This window comes from Podarcis cretensis (genome assembly GCF_951804945.1).
Source record: "Podarcis cretensis genome assembly, chromosome: 9".
NCBI lineage: Eukaryota > Metazoa > Chordata > Lepidosauria > Squamata > Lacertidae > Podarcis > Podarcis cretensis.
In genome coordinates, this window is record NC_137178.1 from 57,665,095 (window position 1) to 57,684,969 (window position 19,875).

The 19,875-nt window shown below is 44.7% G+C and overlaps 1 protein-coding gene and 1 pseudogene across 3 annotated transcripts in view; one reads left to right on the plus strand and one right to left on the minus strand.

Moving 5' to 3' along the window:
• The window catches only part of SGCZ (sarcoglycan zeta), a 554,931-nt gene that overhangs the window by 434,785 nt on the left and 100,271 nt on the right, over window positions 1-19,875 (minus strand). The window lies entirely within an intron of this gene.
• On the plus strand, window positions 7,081-7,529 carry LOC307224138 (small ribosomal subunit protein eS25 pseudogene; annotated as a pseudogene). The gene has a single exon. The product of its transcript is annotated as a small ribosomal subunit protein eS25 pseudogene (transcript).

Below are 19,875 nucleotides of genomic sequence, written 5' to 3' on the forward strand. Positions count from 1 at the left end.
GCTGACGCAGAAATTTCATTTCCGTCAGGTGCGCTTGAACATCTCCATCAGGCGCAAGCCTCAGGTTAGTCAGCTTCTCAAAATACAGCAACGCTGAAGAACCTGCATCTCTCTGATGTGTCCTTCTCAGCGTGTCCCAAACATCTTTCGCGTGCTGTAAATCTTGTATATGAATAAGCTGAGAGTCTGACACGCACAGAATTATAGCAGTTCTGGCCTTCACATCCTGTGACTCCCAAGGACGCGTTGGTGCTGCAGGGATGGGGTTCTCAATCACCCCAAACAGTCTCTGATTCTGCAGCAAGGCCTTCATCTTAATAGACCAAGATGCATAATTGTCACTGGTCAAGAGGGGTGGAGAAGGCAGAACTCCCTTCTTGGCATCCATTTTGAGTCCTTGCATTGACTCTCAAACACAAGCCTCTAAAATCCAATAGCTGGCTTGTTTACACTCTGTGCACCTGGCAGCAATAACACTGGCCGCTTGGAAAGTCCCCTTTCAACAGTTCCTTTGTAAGGGCCTAGTCTAAACACGAGCTGTTTTAGCCTCTCTGGGCATAGCCTGACTTCCAGCCCTTATCTTGAAACTGGCCTGCGTTGCTTAGCAACCACATTCCTTTCCTTGGACAGGAAAAACCACAGGAATGTTTGGAATGCAGACTCTTCTCTCTCGGAGCTGTTTTTCCCAAACGTTGCTCCCATGAAGCAGAGAATTAATCCATCTGCATTCACACTCTTAAGCCCGAAAATCTCATACCTGGGCTCCGTAGCTTGGCTTTCAGCTTCTTCTGGTCAGCTTCTAGCTGCAGAGAATCAGCCTCCATCTCAGGCTTCCATGGAGAGGGATGAAAATAGCATCTCTGCTCCTATTTCTGCAGACCTCCATGAATCGTAGCAACCATCCTCTGCTACCAATGTCAGCCTAGGCTAAATAGAGTTCCTCACAAAAGACCAGGAGTGTAGAAACACAGGGACTCAAAGTCCCTAGAACACGCCCCCCCAAAAAAACATTCCTAATGCCAACATAATTTTCTGCTGGCCTGAAGGACTGTGGGCAGCAACAGCTTTTGCATATGCTCTGGGAATAGAACACGTTGGATATGGACATATGCTATGTCATAGTCTGTGTGGGGCTGGGCTTGGCAGAGCTATTCTAGAGAATTCAGGATGGCATCTCTCAGTAGCTGCACAGTTCTGGCTATTGGGAAAGGTATAGTGGGTGACCACCCACAATCCAGAGGCTAGGTTGTAAATAGTCACCAGACAGTTCTAGATTTAGAAACAGGAAACTCTGGTGTCCCAGTGTTGCACATGTCTTGTTCAGTGAGGGGCTTTAACTCAGTGGTAGAGCATTAATGGATGGTCTCAGATTCAGTCCCCAGGATCTCCAGGTGAGTCAATATACTGAGCTATGTGAACCAACGCTCTGCCTCAGTATAAAGCAACTTCATGTGTTTATATTGAATTCATAAATTGTGGCCATAGTGTATTCACACTCTTGTCCAGGCATAGGCAAACTCGGTCCTCCAGATGTTTTGGGACTACAACTCCCATCACCCCTAGCTAACAGGACCAGTGGTCAGGGATGATGGGAGTTGTAGTCTCAAAACATCTGGAGCACCGAGTTTGCCTACGCCTGCTCTTGTGTATCTTCGCAACCGGCTGCATAAGATATAACAGCATTGGAAAACATGTTGGCCTATGCATCGTTTGTGGGTGTGTAACTCTCCATAGTCAACAGCTAAAAGATCCTGTTGTTTCTTTTCCTAATAGAAAACATCAAGAACAGGTGTCACATGAAATGATGAGGAAGAGAGCTTGCAAGGTGGCTGCCGAAGTGACTAATTGGTTTCAATTGTCCTCTATCACCACCGTTCTGTTGAGGGAATGTCAGCTTTAATTGATTGGTTGGTTAGCCCAACCAATCATGAATCTCCCTCAAAGCCTTTCCGTTGCATGGTTGGCAACGTTATTTCAATAATGCTTCATTCTTCTGCCATGGCTGATGTGAAAACAGCCCCATAGCAACACATACACAGCCGAGAAAAAGCAAGACTGGGAAAAGGAAGAATTGATTTGAAAATGAGAGATGAAAGGAAAGCCAAAATATTCTGTTCAAGTGAGATTTCTCCTTGCTTTTATTATTCTAGTGTCATGATGTGGTTGCAAACCACAGCTCCCATCATCCCTGAACTTTTGCCTTGCTGGCTGGATCTAATGGGCTTAGTCCAGCTGAATTCCCATCCTTGTTCTGGCTCTATGAGGACATTAGCCCTCTGCATGGTGGGATAATATGAAGAGGGGGAAATATGATGTCATATGCCAGGTCTTCCCAATGTCCCTGATCCCACCCAATCTGTCAGTTTGACCTCCATACATTCAATGATTGGGAGTCATGTACATGGAGGGAACTTGTCAGCTTCTGTTCTAGGTAACTGCAAAGCGCAAGGACTTCCATGGCATGTAGGACTTGGCACCATAGTCTCAAGATACAAGGCCTCTGAATTATTACTGCAAGCCTTGATTCCTCTCACCAGAACCACACAGTGCTTCAAGCACTACATATACCATACTCAAAATGCCACCTGGGATTTTGAGGAGAAACAAGGGCAGGTGAAGGGCAAATCACCTTCCTGATATTGGTGCTTCTTGGATGGCTTAAAAAGTGGATTAGACAAATTCATGGAGGACAGGACTACCAATGTCTACTACTCACAATGTACGCATTCTACAGTACTCATGTTCAGCTTACAGGCTTCCCACAGGCACGTGGCTGGCCACAGAGATAGGCCATTTTCCTGGTCCAGCAGGCTCGCATTATTTTCTTATGTTCTTATGAGACATCACATGCAAACATTCCTCACACCTCCTGTTCATTGCCTGTCCTCTTCCCTCCCTCTCCTTCTTTCTGGTCCCATCTGAAACCACTCCAAGCAGCCATATTGTTTCTAAGTACCTCTGAACTTCTGCACCTTGAGTAAGATTTCCTCTGTGAACACCGCTGCCCTTCTTCCATTTTCTGCCTGCTGAGGTTCTGCATAGCTTAAAAGAAGAGCTTCATCCACGAGTGTTAACAGGCCATTAACCTTCATAACCACGGATATTTGTTGAAATATAAATCAGACTAGGGCCATTACCTGTATATTTAGCTCTCTTTTTTTATGAAGAATGCTTCATGCTACAATTAGGTAATTTCCTTCTTTGATAGCTTTGCAAAACCCCATAAAGGGCTTGCTCCTCATAATGCTAATTAAACAAGGAGAGGTATTGCCCAGCCCAACTTGATTTTTTCCCTTGACAGCGCCTCAAGGATTTTCTTCTTCAAATTACAGTGACCTATTTCTACACAACTGCTATGAGGCAGATGCTTTTCACAAGGTGAGGGTCTTATAAATATTTTCTAGACTTTCAAAAAAGAAGTACAGATTTCAGTTACAATAAAAGTCGAAATGCGTCTTAGGTCACACGCACACCATATGTTTAAAGCACTATGATGCCAGCAGAGACAGTTTTAGGGTAGCACAACCAGTTTGGCTGCACTTCGCGCCAGCACTATGGGGGAAAACAGCAACAATGATGTAGGATGGAGCACAAGAGGTGGGGGTTAGTGTTGCACACAATGCCACTGAAAATTGGGAGCCCAAAGTGCTCCACTGATGCCCATTTCAACAGGCGTGGCTTCCCTCAAAGAATCCTGGGAGCTGTAAGTTTGCAAACTGAGAGTTGCCAGGAGTCTCCTATTCCCCTCCCAGAGTTCTCCCCTCTCAACTCTCTTTTTAAAAAGTATAAAAATAAAAATGTTGTGTTGATTTTTTCAAAATAACCTGAAACAGCAATACCCACTCCCAACCAATATTAGCCCCTTCTCACTCCAAATGTAGCTTTCTTATAGGAAACTATTGTTCCAAAGTGTCAGGGGCAAGTCCAGTGGGTCCCATTGTGAGTGTTGTTGTTGTTGTTGTTGTTGTTTTGTTTAGTCGTTTAGTCGAGTCCGACTCTTCATGGATCAGAGCACACCGGGCACTCCTGTCTTCCACTGCCTCCCGCAGTTTGGTCAAACTCGTGTTAGTAGCTTCAAGAACACTGTCCAACCATCTCATCCTCTGTCGCCCCCTTCTCCTTGTGCCCTCCATCTTTCCCAACATCAGGGTCTTTTCTAGGGAGTCTTCTCTTCTCATAAGGTAGCCAAAGTATTGGAGCCTCAGCTTCAGGATCTGTCCTTCCAGTGAGCACTCAGGGCTGATTTCCTTCAGAATGGAGAGGTTTGATCTTCTTGCAGTCCATGGGACTCTCAAGAGTCTCCTCCAGCACCATAATTCAAAAGCATCCATTCTTCGGCGATCAGCCTTCTTTATGGTCCAGCTCTCACTTCCACACATGGGAAAACCATAGCTTTAACCATAGCTTTAACAAGTGGAATGCAAAACACATCTTTGAACACATCTGAATTAGCACCTATTGCTAAAGCTTGTGAATGGGCCACAGAGGTCTTTATTTTAAAAGCAGTTTCCCTGCTTCTTCATTCATTGTTTACCGAGAGCTAAATGCCGTAACACCTTGTATCTAGTGAATTGTGAACAATCATTTATTTATTCCCAGGAAACTGACAATAATAATGAAGCGTTTTTTTAATAAAAAACCAAGACAACCCACGGTGACATGCACTTCATTACAATAAATGATAATAATGCCTATGTCTCCTCTTAAAAGATTCCATTACATTCCTCTTTGGCTCTCTCGTTACAATGACTCTAGCGATTGTGCTACTGGAACAGCTTTTCTTTGATCTCTATAAATATAATAATGTAATTATGCATCCCTCTCTGGATTCCTTTTGCAGGGCACCAAGGCATTCTTTGGGCTTTCTATGTGGGGGGGGGGGGTTGGCTACAAGTACTGAAGGAAAACATAATGCTCGGGCCGAGCATTAGGCTGAATTGGAACCAAATAAGTAGCCCACTCTGATGTGTGCCTACTCAGAAGTAAGTTACCCTGAATTCAATGACACTTGCTCCCAGTTAAAAGTGTGCAGAACTGAAGCCTCAACCATGTAGCACCAGGGACTTAAATAAGTAGAAAAACTGATAAACTACTTTTTGTGCTATAGCAGCCTTTACCTTCCAGACTACAACTCTCAGCAGCCTCAGCAAGCATGGCTGTGTTTGCTGGTGTTGAGTGGACTTGTAATCCAAACGCCTGATGGGCTTGGCTGGCAAAGACTATACTAGAGTATTCCCATATAAAGCTATCTTTTCTATGGAATCTGTTGAGGAAGCCTGGCTGTGCTTGCCATTTAAACACAGTGTGATTGACTAGGACACAAGGCAGGGCCTTCATGGTTGCAACCCCTATTTTGGTCAGGGGCAAACCTCCCAGCAAAGCCTGTCTTGCAATTATGATTTCCCCACATTCATTCACTTTTTATTGGGCAGGTGAAATTTTGTTGTCAGTATTTTGCTGCGATCATGCATTCTTGGTGCTTTGTAAAACCATTCAAACCCACTGTCTTTATTGCAAGTTGGAAAAGCGGCCAAATGTTAAGTAGCAAAAAGCAAAACAGCTTTTTTTATCTTATTGAGCATATGCATGCAGCTGAACTAATGCCAGAAAGGCACCTTAAAAAACCAACACAGGATGCAGATGAAAGGGGTAAGACTGATAATTAGTTATTGTTGTTACTATTTCAGATTTCAAATCATTATGGAACCACAGAGACAAGTAAACAATACCAAAAAGTCAGTAATATGTCCAACTTAAGGCAGGGAATAGAAAACCTAAAGATATTAAGTCATTACACCCAATCTAAAATCATAGCAACCATATAGATGGTAAGGGGAAAGATACCGGTAAATCTGAAACTAAATCATAGAAAATAAAATCCCACCTACTGATCAGGATCTCCCTGTGCCTTAGAGTCCCATAGTTATTATGATTTATGAATTATGACACGGAGTCCATGTTCATAACATTAGTATGCGGTATGAGCTTCTAAGCCCCCTTTTACACACAAGCTGATAGGGAGCTGATAGGCAGTTTGTGCAACACAATTGCTGCGTCTGTTTCATCTCATGGCAATCATGAATGCAACAGAGATGCTGTAGCAGGGCTTTGAAATGCTGCCCATATCAGTGCTTTAATAAATCCACAATTGTACAAATGCCTAGAGAGTAATTTGCCGGAGTAATCCGATTTCAGCGCATTTCCTATAGGGCTCTCTACATGTTAACTGATTTTACCTTCCCCATTATCAATCGCATCAGTGTTAGACTGATGGGAAAAGTAGCCCTTGATTAAAGAGAGAAAAGGTTGAATGACTACTTTGATTAGCACTCACTGTGCAGCAAAATAAATATTTTCCCATCGTATCAGCATAGCAGAGACCAAGGTGGAAGATTAAGAAATGGGACAGCTGGAGGTATAATGTAGATGGCAAAGGAGTGGGGCGGGAGCATTCAAATTCCAAATATCCCCTCATATTCTTATTGCATTGCTCAATCATTGGACAATTATATGCAACAACAGCTTTCGCCTTTCACTTGCTTTGTCATATTATGGCGGATCCAGACTGGATTATAATGGGTTTACTCTAAAAAGGTAAAGGTAAAGGACCCCTGACTATTAAGTCCAGTTGCAGACGACTCTGGGGTTGCGGCGCTCATCTCACTTTACTGGCCGAGGGAGCCGACGTTTGTCCGCAGACAGTTTTTCCAGGTCATGTGGCCAGCATGACTAAGCCAGAGCAGTGCACGGAAACACCGTTTACCTTCCCGCCGCAGCGGTACCTATTTATCTACTTGCACTTTGGGGAGTGCTTTCGAACTGCTAGGTTGGCTGGAGCTGGGACCAAGCAACAGGAGCTCCCCCGTCATGGGGATTCAAACCACCGACCTTTTGATCAGCAAGCCCAAGGGGCTCAGTGGTTGAGACCACAGCACCAACCGCGTCTGGGTTTACTCTAGGTATGGCTAAATGAGCAATCCTAAATATGGAAAGGCAGTGTAATTTAGAATGACTTAAAATAAGCTGGTGTAGAATACACCAGATCCAAACCAGTTCACCTTAGACCACCCTTGAGAAGCAGCTCCGACTGCACCATGCCGCCAAAGGATGATAAGAAGAAGAAGGGCACGGGCAAGTCGGCCAAGAAGGACAAGGACCCCGTCAACAAGTCCAGCGGAAAAGCCAAGAAGAAGTGGCCCAAAAGGGAAAGTAAGAGACAAGTTGAACAACCTTGTTCTGTTTGACAAAGCTACTTACGACAAGCAGTGCAAGGAGGTGCCAAACTACATACTCATCACACCTGCTGTGGTCTCTGAAAGGCTGAAGATTTGAGGCTCCTTGGCTAGAGCTGCGCTCCAGGAGCTTCTCAGCAAAGGCCTAATCAAACTGGTATCCAAGCACAGAGCCCAGGTCATCTACACCCGAAACAGCAAGGGGGGGGTGATGCACCAGCTGCTGGGGATGACGCATAAAAGGTTCTTGGGAGGTTTTTAGACTCTGTAAATCACAAAAATAAAATAATTTGAACTCCTGGGGGAGGGAAAAAAACCTTAGACCACCCTTTTCGCCAGCATAAGTTGCCAAGTCATGTGACTGAGCTGAACAGAGTTAGGATCCAGCATAAGTCCTCCCCCTGGTCCTGCTCTCAACACTTCCCTGCCACCTCCCCAGAATGCCACTTTTTCAGAGCTTATGCCGGTATAAGATCTGCCAGTCTCAGGTCAGCTTTATGACCTGGCTGAGCCAGGATGAAGGTGTTATAACAGCATAGCCCTAGCTGAGCTGCGAATCAGCCAGCTGAGCCAGAGATCTGCTGGATCCTAACTTGCTCAGCTGGGGGGATCTTGGGCTTGGATTGCTTCCTTACTCTGGATCGAACCCACTGAAGTTAACATAGCTGAACAGGAATGGCATTGAGGTTCTGTATTCTTGCAAATGTTAACTTCCACGGTTAACAAATGTCAACTTTTCCTAAAATTCAAAAAACACTGCAAGTAATTGCATTCACGGTAGGTTTTCTCAGAAACATTAAAAAAATAATCGTGTATGAAAATGTGTGCAGAGGTTCAGCATCATCTAGTTTGGTAAACATGTCACAGAAGAATGGCTTCCCCAGAATATTACATTGACATCTGCAAGTCAAACAAACCACAATCCAGTAGTGGAATATTTGCTCTTGATATGGCATATTCATGAATTTATTCAGAGAAGCCTGTCATCTTGATATTTATAAACAAATGAAAACTTCAGAATCAGCTCTTCTGCTGTTTAGATTGGGCAATGACTGACCCAAGGTCACCCAAGGGAGTTTAATGGCCTTGGTGTTCCAAGTCAAGATTTCTCTATCCTCATTGCATTCACTTTCATGTGTGTGTACAAAAACCTCTTTGTGATAGCCAGGATTTACATCCATTTGGGTCATCCAAAGATTTCCTTAAATCTACCATAAATGTCAACACGTAAAATGGACAGTATAGTTAAGACATGTGTAACAGAGTCGGCCTCTCTGTGGTCCCGCAATAACATAAAGTCTACAACCAGAGGAAGGCGTAACATCTTTCTTGCAGCAATACAGAGGGTAACACACTGTACCTAGCTAATGTGAAAGCACAACTATATTTAGAAAGGTTTAACACTTCTAAATATTTGGACACTTTAATCCCACAATCAGTATTCACACCCACAAATAGCAGCGAAGGGCTTTTGTTTGTTAGAGAGCACATATTTTAGGTGTTTAAATTCCCTATTCTCAGAGGCAGTAAATGTTTCTCAAAATCTCACCAGGAAAACCTAGTGCATATACCTTACAAAATCTCACCAGGAAAACCTAGTGCATATACCTTACTTTAAAGCAGTCCCTAAATCCAGACTATGCAGAAGAGGTCTTGCACAACAACTAGTTTCTTTAGAAAGCAATACATAGTTCCATCCACATCAATTTGAAGTGCCACTCTTCTAACTCAATGTAGTCCACAGTAGAGCCCTGTTTCTAATGCGCTTCCAAGCATACATTCATATTAGATTGGCATTCAGAAGTCTTCTTATGCACACTGAGATCCCTTGCTAAATTACAGCAATCAGGTTACCTGCAATTTACAGCCTCAGCAACGTGAGTCATAATAATTCTGTTTCTAATGCTGCATTTATTTATTTTCATTTATTTTCTGACTCAGCTGTAGAATCATGACAAGAGAGAGAGGTAGCTGGTAGGTCTTTGTCTTCCAGCCTTCATCCAGGTTGGCATGACTGTGACCCCTTTAAAGTTGTTCCACCATTCAGGTTTTGAAGATCTTATGGGAGGAGAGTTAGCAAATGCATCTGGGGTTTAGAATTGTGCTCTCTGATGATCTCTCTTTCTTAAAGTGGGGGAATAATGAGGTCAATGTCAGTAGTGAACAAAAGCACGGACTCTTATGTACTTCCTTTCGCAAGCAGGACCTCCTCCTCTTCTGGTTTAGCACCTAAATGTCAAAGCAGCAACATGGCAGGCTCCTTTATTAGAATCGCACCAAGTGAACTTTCACGGATATGATAGTTAAAGCTAAATATGGGTATCTAGCTTCCTCTCTCCCCACTTCACTATAGTCAGATATACTGGAACAGTTTTTCCCACACAACCGTTTTTCTGAGGAACACTTTGCTCAATGCAAATTGGAGGTGGGCTTCATGTTTATAGCCAAACAGGCTGACTTCCTGTGCATGTAAGAATACCAACCCTTTGAAGGAGGTAAGCCCAGAGCAATGACTCATACAGAGATTCATTGGGTTTTCTCCACTGAAGGTGTTTCATTTAGCTGCATTCTGCATGAAGACAGATTGAATCATCCTATCTCACTCAATTTAACCTTGCAGCAGACTTATAGTATGCAACTATCCTCAGCAGAGGTTGGTTGGTAGCAGGAAAGCGCAGAACCTAAGGTTACCAGACGTCCCCGTTTCCCGGGGACAGTCCCCAGATTTACAAATCAGTCTCCTAACAAAATCGTTGAAAAGTGTCCCCAGATTCATTGAAAAAAAATCTGGTAACCTTAGCAGAACCCCATGTACAGATGTAGCAAGAAACCTTCCCTGTGGGTTGGGGACTTTGAGTTCATAGGCGCTTTTAATGAATGAATGAATGAATGAATGAATGAATGAATGAATTTCTTGCAGAACAATTCTCTCATAGCACACAGTTCAGCAACTAATACATTAGAGCTTTCTTGTCTAGCCAAGGAAGACCTGGAAGGTGCATCTTTAGAGCAGAGTACAGTATGATTGCTTTGAAATGTGTTCTAATGATATCACCTGATCTTAATTCTACAAATCCTTCTGAAGTAAATATAGATTGTATTTTGTTGTGACTGCTATGAGCAAGCCCTGATCTTGATTAGAAAATAACATTTGAAGTAAAGCTTTTTGCCTGCATTAGTTTTTCTCAGTTATACTTTTATCTTTCCTTAACAAGAATAACCATGTTTTCCTAGCTGCCTAGGGTAAAGAATCACAGAATCATAGAACTGCAGAGTTGGAAGGGGCCACAAGTTTCATGTAGTCCAGGAATGTAGTCACACAACGTGGGGTTCAAACCCACAACCCTGAGATTCAGGGGTATCATGCTCTATCAATTGAGCTTTCTGAATGAGCCCCATTACGTTAGTCCTTTGCTGTGCTGTATAGGTAGTTATCCCCTTCATGGATCACTGCCTTGCCGTGGCGAAGGGGCTTGAAGAGCTCAGAGAAGCTATGAACTATGCCGAGCAGGGCACCCAAGATGAACAGGTCATAGTGGAGAGTTTTGACCAAACATGATCCACCTGGAGGAGGAACCGGCAAGCCACTCCAGTATCCCTGCCAAGAAAACTCCATGGACAAAGACAACAGGCATATAAAAGTTATGACGCTGGAAGATGAGCCCCTCAGGTCGGAAGGCGTCCAACATGCTACTGGGGAAGAGCGGAGGGCAAGTACAAGTAGATCCAGAGCTGATGAAGCGGCTGGGCCAAAGCCGAAAGGACGCTCAGTTGCGGATATGCCTGGAAGCGAAAGGAAAGTCCAATGCTGTAAAGAAAAATATTGCATAGGAACCTGGAATGTAAGAACCATGAACATGGGTAAGTTGGAGGTGGTCAAAAATGAGATGGCAAGAATAAATATTGACATCCTGGGCATCAGTGAACTAAAATGGACGGGAATGGGTGAATTCAGTTCGGATGACCATCATATCTACGACTGTGGGCAAGAAACCCGTAAAAGAAATGGAGTGGCCCTCATAGTCAACAAAAGAGTGGCAAAAGCTGTACTGGGATGCAATCTCAAAAATGATAGAATGATCTCGATACGAATCCAAGGCAGACCTTTTAACATCACAGTAATCCAAGTTTATGCACCAACTACTGGTGCTGAAGAAACTGAAATTGACCAATTCTATGAAGACTTACAACACCTTATAGAAGCGACACCAAAGAAGGATGTTCTTCTCGTTATAGGGGATTGGAATGCTAAAGTAGGGAGTCAAGAGATAAAAGGAACAACTGGCAAGTTTGGCCTTGGAGATCAAAACGAAGCAGGGCAAAGGCTAATAGAGTTCTGTCAAGAGAACAAGCTGGTCATCACAAACACGCTTTTCCAACAACACAAGAGACGACTCTACACATGGACATCACCAGATGGGCAGCATCGAAATCAGATTGATTATATTCTCTGCAGCCAAAGATGGAGAAGCTCTATACAGTCAGCAAAAACAAGACCTGGAGCTGACTGTGGCTCAGATCATCAGCTTCTTATAGCAAAATTCAAGCTTAAACTGAAGAAAGTAGGAAAAACCACTGGGCCGGTAAGATACAATCTAAGTCAAATCCCTTATGAATACACAGTGGAAGTGAGGAACAGGTTTAAGGATTTAGATTTGGTGGACAGAGTGCCTGAAGAACTATGGATGGAGGCTCGTAACATTATACAGGAGGCAGCAACGAAAACCATCCCAATGAAAAGGAAATGCAAGAAAGCAAAGTGGCTGTCCAATGAGGCCTTACAAATAGCGGGGGAGAGAAGGCAAGCAAAATGCAAGGGAGATCGTGAAACATACAGGAAATTGAATGCAGATTTCCAAAGAATAGCAAGGAGAGACAAGAAGACCTTCTTAAACAAGCAATGCAAAGAAATAGAGGAAAGCAATAGAATGGGAAGAACCAGAGATCTGTTCAAGAAAATTGGAGATATGAAAGGAACATTTCGTACAAAGATTTCCATAATAAAGGACAAAAGTGGAAAGGACCTAACAGAAGCAGAAGACATCAAGAAGAGGTGGCAAGAATACACAGAGGAATTATACCAGAAAGAAACGGATGTCTCATATACCCCAGGTAGTGTGGTTGCTGACCTTGAGCCAGGCATCCTGGAGAGTGAAGTCAAATGGGCCTTAGAAAGCACTGCAAATAGCAAGGCCAGTGGAAGTGATGGTATTCCAGCTGAACTATTTAAAATTTTAAAAGATGATGCTGTTAAGGTGCTACACTCAATATGCCAGCAAGTTTGGAAAACTCAGCAGTGGCCAGAAGATTGGAGAAGATCAGTCTACATCCCAATCCCAAAGAAGGGCAGTGCCAAAGAATGCTCCAACTATCGCACAATTGCACTAATTTCTCATGCTAGCAAGGTTATGCTTAAAATTCTACAAGGAAGGCTCAAGCAGTATGTGGACCGAGAACTCCCAGAAGTGCAAGCTGGATTTAGAAGAGGCAGAGGAACCAGAGACCAAATTGCAAACATGCGCTGGATTATGGAGAAAGCTAGAGAGTTCCAGAAAGACATTTACTTCTGCTTCATTGACTATGCAAAAGCCTTTGACTGTGTCGACCATGGCAAACTATGGCAAGTTCTTAAAGAAATGGGAGTGCCTGATCACCTCATCTATCTCCTGAGAAATCTCTATGTGGGACAAGAAGCTACAGTTAGAACTGGATATGGAACAACTGACTGGTTCAAAATTGGGAAAGGAGTACGACAAGGCTGCATTTTGTCTCCCTGCTTATTTAACATATATGCAGAATTCATCATGCGAAAGGCTGGGCTGGATGAATCCCTAGCCGGAATTAAGATTGCCGGAAGAAATATCAACAACCTCAGATATGCAGATGACACAACCTTGATGGCAGAAAGTGAGGAGGAATTAAAGAACCTTTTATTGAGGGTGAAAGAGGAGAGTGCAAAATATGGTCTGAAGCTCAACATCAAAAAAACGAAGATCATGGCTACTGGTCCCATCACCTCCTGGCAAATAGAAGGGGAAGAAATGGAGGCAGTGAGAGATTTTACTTTCTTGGGCTCCATGATCACTGCAGATGGTGACAGCAGCCACGAAATTAAAAGACGCCTGCTTCTTGGGAGAAGGGCAATGACAGGCCTAGACAGCATCTTGAGAAGTAGAGACATCACCTTGCCAACAAAGGTCCGTATAGTTAAAGCTATGGTTTTCCCAGTAGTGATGTATGGAAGTGAGAGCTGGACCATAAAGAAGGCTGATCGCCGAAGAATTGATGCTTTTGAATTATGGTGCTGGAGGAGACTCTTGAGAGTCCCATGGACTGCAAGAAGATCAAACCTCTCCATTCTGAAGGAAATCAGCCCTGAGTGCTCACTGGAAGGACAGATTGTGAAGCTGAGGCTCCAGTACTTTGGCCACCTCATGAGAAGAGAAGACTCCCTGGAGAAGACCCTGATGTTGGGAAAGATGGAGGGCACAAGGAGAAGGGGGTGACAGAGGACGAGATGGTTGGATAGTGTTTTCGAGGTTACCAGCATGAGTCTGACCAAGCTGCGGGGGGCAGTGGAGGACAGGAGTGCCTGGCGTTCTCTGGTCCATGGGGTCACGAAGAGTCGGACACGACTAAACGACTAAACAACAACAACATAGGTAGTTATATTTCACACACCCATACACCCTTAGATGATTATTTCTGGAATTATAACTTTTTATTACATGATAATTGTAGACAAATACTTCTAGTTTAATTATACATCTGTGCTCCATGTTGGATTTTGCTGCAAAAACAAGCAATGGCTATATCTCTCCCCCCCCCCTTTTAACTGTGAAGTCATTATCAGAAATCTACTACTAAAGCGGATTGTTCTTTCTTATCACATTCAAGCCTGCCTCTCCCTTGTTAGATGATGGGCGGATATGATAAGATAGAGCATTGCATGATAACTGATCTGTGATAATGGCTTCAAGCAACAAAACAATCTGATAAGAGCTGCAGTTTATCACATGGGAAGAAACCAATTCCTATCATATTCAGTGATCTTGTGAATTAGTCTCCTCCATAGCTGTCCAATTCCTTCCCTCCAGAGATCAAGGGGCTTACTTGTACATCATGGCAAGGTCACCCGTATGTAAACAAACAAGAAAATGTGGATTACTTCTTTTCTTTTTCATGTTTTACAGTGATGCTGCCTGGATCAGTGTCCAGGATTTGGTTTTTATCATTTGGGAGAACTATTTGGCTATGCACACATTAGCAGCTTGAAACACAACAAGGTTCTTTCCCCCTACTGCATTTCTTAAAAGCAAATAAATAAAGAAATGCCCCAAAGAATAAAGCCATTTCCAACCTGGGAGGAGAGGGGGTTGCGGGCAAAAACCCTCCTCCCACTCACGCGGGGGCGGGACCTTGCCCCCGCGTGAAGAGGGAATCCCTGGGCGTGCCTTCTGCCCCACCCGCCAATCGGCAGGCTGGGGAGGCGTGGCCTAGCCCATTTAAGGCCAGGCACGCCCAGGGACCGCCCTCTTTCGCCTTCCTCGGCCGAACGGTTTTCCCATCCCGCCCACCCTTTAGGTTAGGTAGCCATGACCTTGCTATGGACTTTGGTTGGTCGCTGCAAGGGGCCTGGTAGGAATTTTTCCAAGTTGGCGCACTTCGAGCCTTTTGGTTTTTTCGCCTACCTCGTAGCAATCATCACAACTTCCACAGTATTGGCGGTTAGGCATTGGCAGGGGTCTATTGTTATGCAAATGAATGGGGGGAAGGAAGCGCCATCACCTTCCCCAATGGAAAGGGTAGTCCGGTAGAGGACTCCGGGGGGCGTTGCCTTGTCCGAAGCCTAGGGAGGTCAGGGCCCCCGGCACGCCCCCGAGCGGTGACACCCGTGGGATCCTAGTTGGCGTACCTCAACAGGACTCCCACGGCTTGTGGACAACCCTTCCCGGTTTCCATGCCGAGTAGTCGTTAGGAGCCAATGCCTAAGGCCAATACCTTCAAATTCTGTAATCAATAAAGTTGTGGCCTTTTTATGCCCATTAACCTTACATAATGTGTCCTGTGTCTTTATTTCTCTTGGGGGAGGGGAATTGCCACGCAAAGCAATTGAATACATTTTCCAGCTCTACAAAAGAAATGCATGAACAGAACATATGTGCAAGCAGGCAGACATAGAATATATTAGGTATGCCCATTACGCAGACAGGGGCTAAAGTCCAGTGAAAGCAAGTTAACATAACAGTTTTGACCACTGGGTATTGCAGTGTATAAACAGCTAGTTGTCCCAAATGCTTACTAATACATATAGATCATCAACCTCAGCATACATATGTTCTATTAAGAAAACCTTCTGTGGCAAAGTTACATCACAGGAGTCCTGTCTTCTCCTGTCTCAAATATAAAAAGCACAGCTCTTAAAATTTAAACTCCTGCTTTGCTCCTTTACAGAATTCCTTGGGTGAACAAAACAAAGGAATTTATTGCCTGATTAATTTTTTTATACAATGTGGTTGATTATAGGCCTTGTTTGTTCATATATAGTGCTGCTCTTAGCAGTGGCGTAGCGTGGGTTGTCAGCACCCGGGGCAAGGCAAGTAATTTGCGCCCCCTAACCCGGGGCAAGGCAAGTAATTTGCACCCCTAACCCCTAACCTGCTGCCGCTGCCAGCTTCTTCTTGCTGCTGCCTGGGCTGCTGCCATGGGGCTCTGCTACAGCCTGCGCCCGAGGCTCTTCGGCGACTCCGGAGGCGGCGAGCGCCCCCCCCCCCAGATGTTGCGCCCGGTGCGGCTGGCCCCCCTGCACCCCCACGCTACGCCACTGGCTCTTAGGCAGGGAGGCACACAAGCCAAGCCTCAGCGCACATCCAGGCAGGCGGCGGCCCCTCGGCACCTCGCCCTCTGGCGCCCTCGCCACCGCCGCTTTTCCTTCCAAGAAGGTGGGAAATAACGGCGGTGGCGCCTCCCCCTCCTCCCAGTGGCCAAATCAGAGGCTCCCTTAAAATCAAGCCAGCAACTACCCCTCACGCTGTCACCACACAACGCCTGCCATGAATGAGAGAAGGCAGGCAGGTGGCATGAGATCAGTCATGTCAAAGGTGCCGCTGACTCCGCTGACACATACAATATGGTTAGGTGGCTTCAGCGGCAGCCGGCCCCCAGAATTTGGCGCCAGGGTGCCCTGCACCCCTTGCACCCCAGGGTAAAGATGGCCCTGATGATAAGACCCACAAGTACTAAACCTTGCAACAAGGAGTGCAGTATGTACACAAGAGTGATCCTTTTTCTAACTGTGAAGGACTGGGGATCTTTCACAGTTGAGAATGCATTCACCCTTCAATAAAATTCAAAGCAACATTCCCCTGATTTCTCATTGTCCCACAGTTCCATGAACCTACTAGATTGGAGATCCACTTCACTTGAAAGATCAGACTCTCCAATTCCACCATGCTAAGAATGTGGCACAATAGAGGCCCATATGTGCCAAGGCCCAATTCACATTATTCTTCCTCCCCTTTTCTCAAAAGCAGTAAAAGAATATTGCACAAACTGGGAGTGTGTACATACTAACGTCCAAGTAGAGCACTTCATTTGCACGTTAGGTTTAAGGTATGGTAATAGGGAATGAGTATATGCCTGCTCCTCCACTCTGTAAAGAGAAATGCTAGCTTGTTAATGGGCCACAGATTCCCATTTAGCTTCATAATGAAAGCTGTGAGCCATATGCAGTGGCAAAATTCAGCTGTTGCAATGGACGTCTGTGTGATCAGTGGAGGTTCCTGCTTCCCTCTTGTCCCCTAAGGTCCCCCTCCTGGTGCAACCTTAAAATCAGTTCTGGGTGGTTTGGGGACGTTCTGGACCAAATTTGGGGGAGGAGAGGAAACATGAGTTGTGCAGTTACCAGCAGAACTATGTATGCAGAGCACTGGAGACAAGCCCATGTGTAGTTATGATGCCCTTTGCAAATGATGGTTATGATGATCTACAACCACATAGATTGAGATATTTATTGGCATCTGTCACAAGCCATTGCAAACCACAACTCCATAACGCTCTTAGTCTCTCTCTCTCTTTCCCTCTTTCTCTACATATGTATCTATATATTTTTATTCTTCAGACATTGGCACTAAGGTGAAGTGAATGAGAAAGTCCCCTACTTGCCTGAAGCTCCCAGTACACATGGAGGATTAGGGCAAAGATTATGATAGTGTGATGTTATGCAATGAAAATACAGTCTTAAAACTCGCCTGACTTTGAGTTGACATTTTGACAACACGGCTACAGCATCAATTAACTCATCTAATATTAATTAGTATTTCATAAGCATGGCAATCTCGATGCTTTAAGTTACTTTATCTGTTAAATCAATGCTTTAATAGCCCATTCGTGTTAATTAAGAAACAATTTAGTTTTCAGTGGAAGAGTTTAATCATTATCGTTATTAATTGTTTCAAGTGCTGGCGATGGGAAGGAATCCTTGGCTCTAGTGGACTTTTGCTTAACTATGCAAGAGATAGCCCGCAGGGAGGGCAATCTCAGCTCCAGAGTCTCTGTGCCATTTAAATGCAAATCATTGCAATCAGCATGCCACAGGTATACTTACACCACAGCAGAAAGGAGCAAGCAGGCATGGGGTGCTGTGTCAAGGCTTTCTGGGCTGTTTTCGCCAGAGTGGTTTTGATGGATGTTTGTACAAGCCACGGTTTTAAAAAGTGGCTTCATTCACTTTATGTTTGCTCGACGACAAAACTCCCGACTGTGTATGTGGATCCTTTATTGTTGTATAAACAACAATAAAAATACTTTCCCTATTAGATAGCACAGTCTGAGCATTGTAGCCAATGTTAGTCTCACTCAGAGTAGACCCACTGAAAGTATTGGCTATGATGACTAACTTAATAGCTTAAACAAAATAATAATTAAAAAATTCCTTCCAGTAGCACCTTAGAGACAAACTGAGTTTGTTCTTTGTATGAGCTTTCATGTGCATGCACACCTCTTAGTTAGATACAACCCTGGGTGTAGGAAGCAGTTCAGATTGGTATAGTTGTTGCCATTTCTCCTATTTCTAGTGCTCAGGCTGTGAGTGCTGCTTATGTAATAATAATAATAATAATAATAATAATAATAATAATAATAATTTTTATTTATACCCTGCCCTCCCCGGCCAAAGCCGGGCTCAGGGTGGCTAACACCAGTAAAATTACAATGGAAACATAATAAGGTGGGGAAAACAATCAAACAAAAAAGCCAATTTAAAATACAGGTTAAAATGCAATTTAAAAAGCAGCCTCATTTTAAAAGTAGCCCATAAATCAAAACCGTTAGGGGAGGGAAGACATAAGGGTCAGACTGAGTCCAAACCAAAGGCCAGGCAGAACAGCTCTGTCTTGCAGGCCCTAGGGAAAGATATCAAGTCCCGCAGGGCCCTAGTCTCTTGTGACGGAGCGTTCCACCAAGTCGGGGCCAGTACTGAAAAGGCCCTGGCCCTAGTTGAGACCAATCTAACCACCTTGCGACTTGGGACCTCCAAAATGTTGTCATTGTGGACCTTAAGTTCCTCTGTGGGACACACCAGGAGAGGCGGTCCCGTAGGTACGAGGGTTCTAGGCCGTATAGGGCTTTAAAGGTCAAAACCAGCACCTTAAACCTGACCTTGTACTCCACCGGGAGCCAGTGCAGTTGGTAAAGCACTGGATGAATGTGATCCCGCGGCAAGGACCCCGTAAGGAGCCTCGCCGCGGCATTCTGCATGAAAACACTAGCCATGAAAACACCACCCAAGCACAAAAAGGAGCTCCTGGCATGTTTGGGATAACACCAACATTTGCAGAAGGACAAGCATGTTTTGTGGAGGGGAACCTAAGTGAGGAAGGAAGTCTACAAAGGTTTCAGTGGGGACCTAGCATGGTCAATGGGCAGAGACTGCAACTTCACATGTGTGTGTGTCAGGGACTGGCTGGATGAAGGGGAGTGGTGGGTGGCAGCTGATGGGGAAACCCCAAGGGATATCTCAGAGAAAGAAGGCTCAGAGCCAAGGGATTGGTGGTGGGACATTGAGGAGAGGTCAGAGGGAGAAGATTAGTTAGGAGGGCTGGATGCTGGAGGGGCAACAGGGTTTAGTGAGCAGGAAGAGCCTGTGACAGGGAGCAGTTGAAACTCCAAGGCTGAAGCAGAGGAGGGGGTTCAAGAGACTGCAGAAGAATTTGGGGACTCTCCCTCTCCTGCTGCAACAAGCTCCCTCCCCTCCTGAGCTCCAAGAGTGCACAGAATAATGAGGATGGCAGAAAAGAGGAGGCCAGAGGTACACAGACACAGTTTGAGACTGCTTGAGAAACATCTGGGAGATGAGGAGCCTTAGAAAGGGTGCGAGGCAGGGACCATCAGTCCTAGTAACTGCTCCATAGGGGCAATACCTTGAATAAAGTGTTAACTACACTGCTTCTTTTGTGCTGACCTGCATCTGACTCCAGCCCTGAATGTGTGTGTGAAAACGAGAAGGGCAATGGAATGGAGTGACTGGAGGATGACTCCCCACTGCCATGTTTTGTTGCTGCTGTTAGTGATTTGTTTACATTCAAACGTTCTAGATCATCTAGAATTCTCAATTGTGGGAGGAGCATCCAGAGTAGAAAAGGCA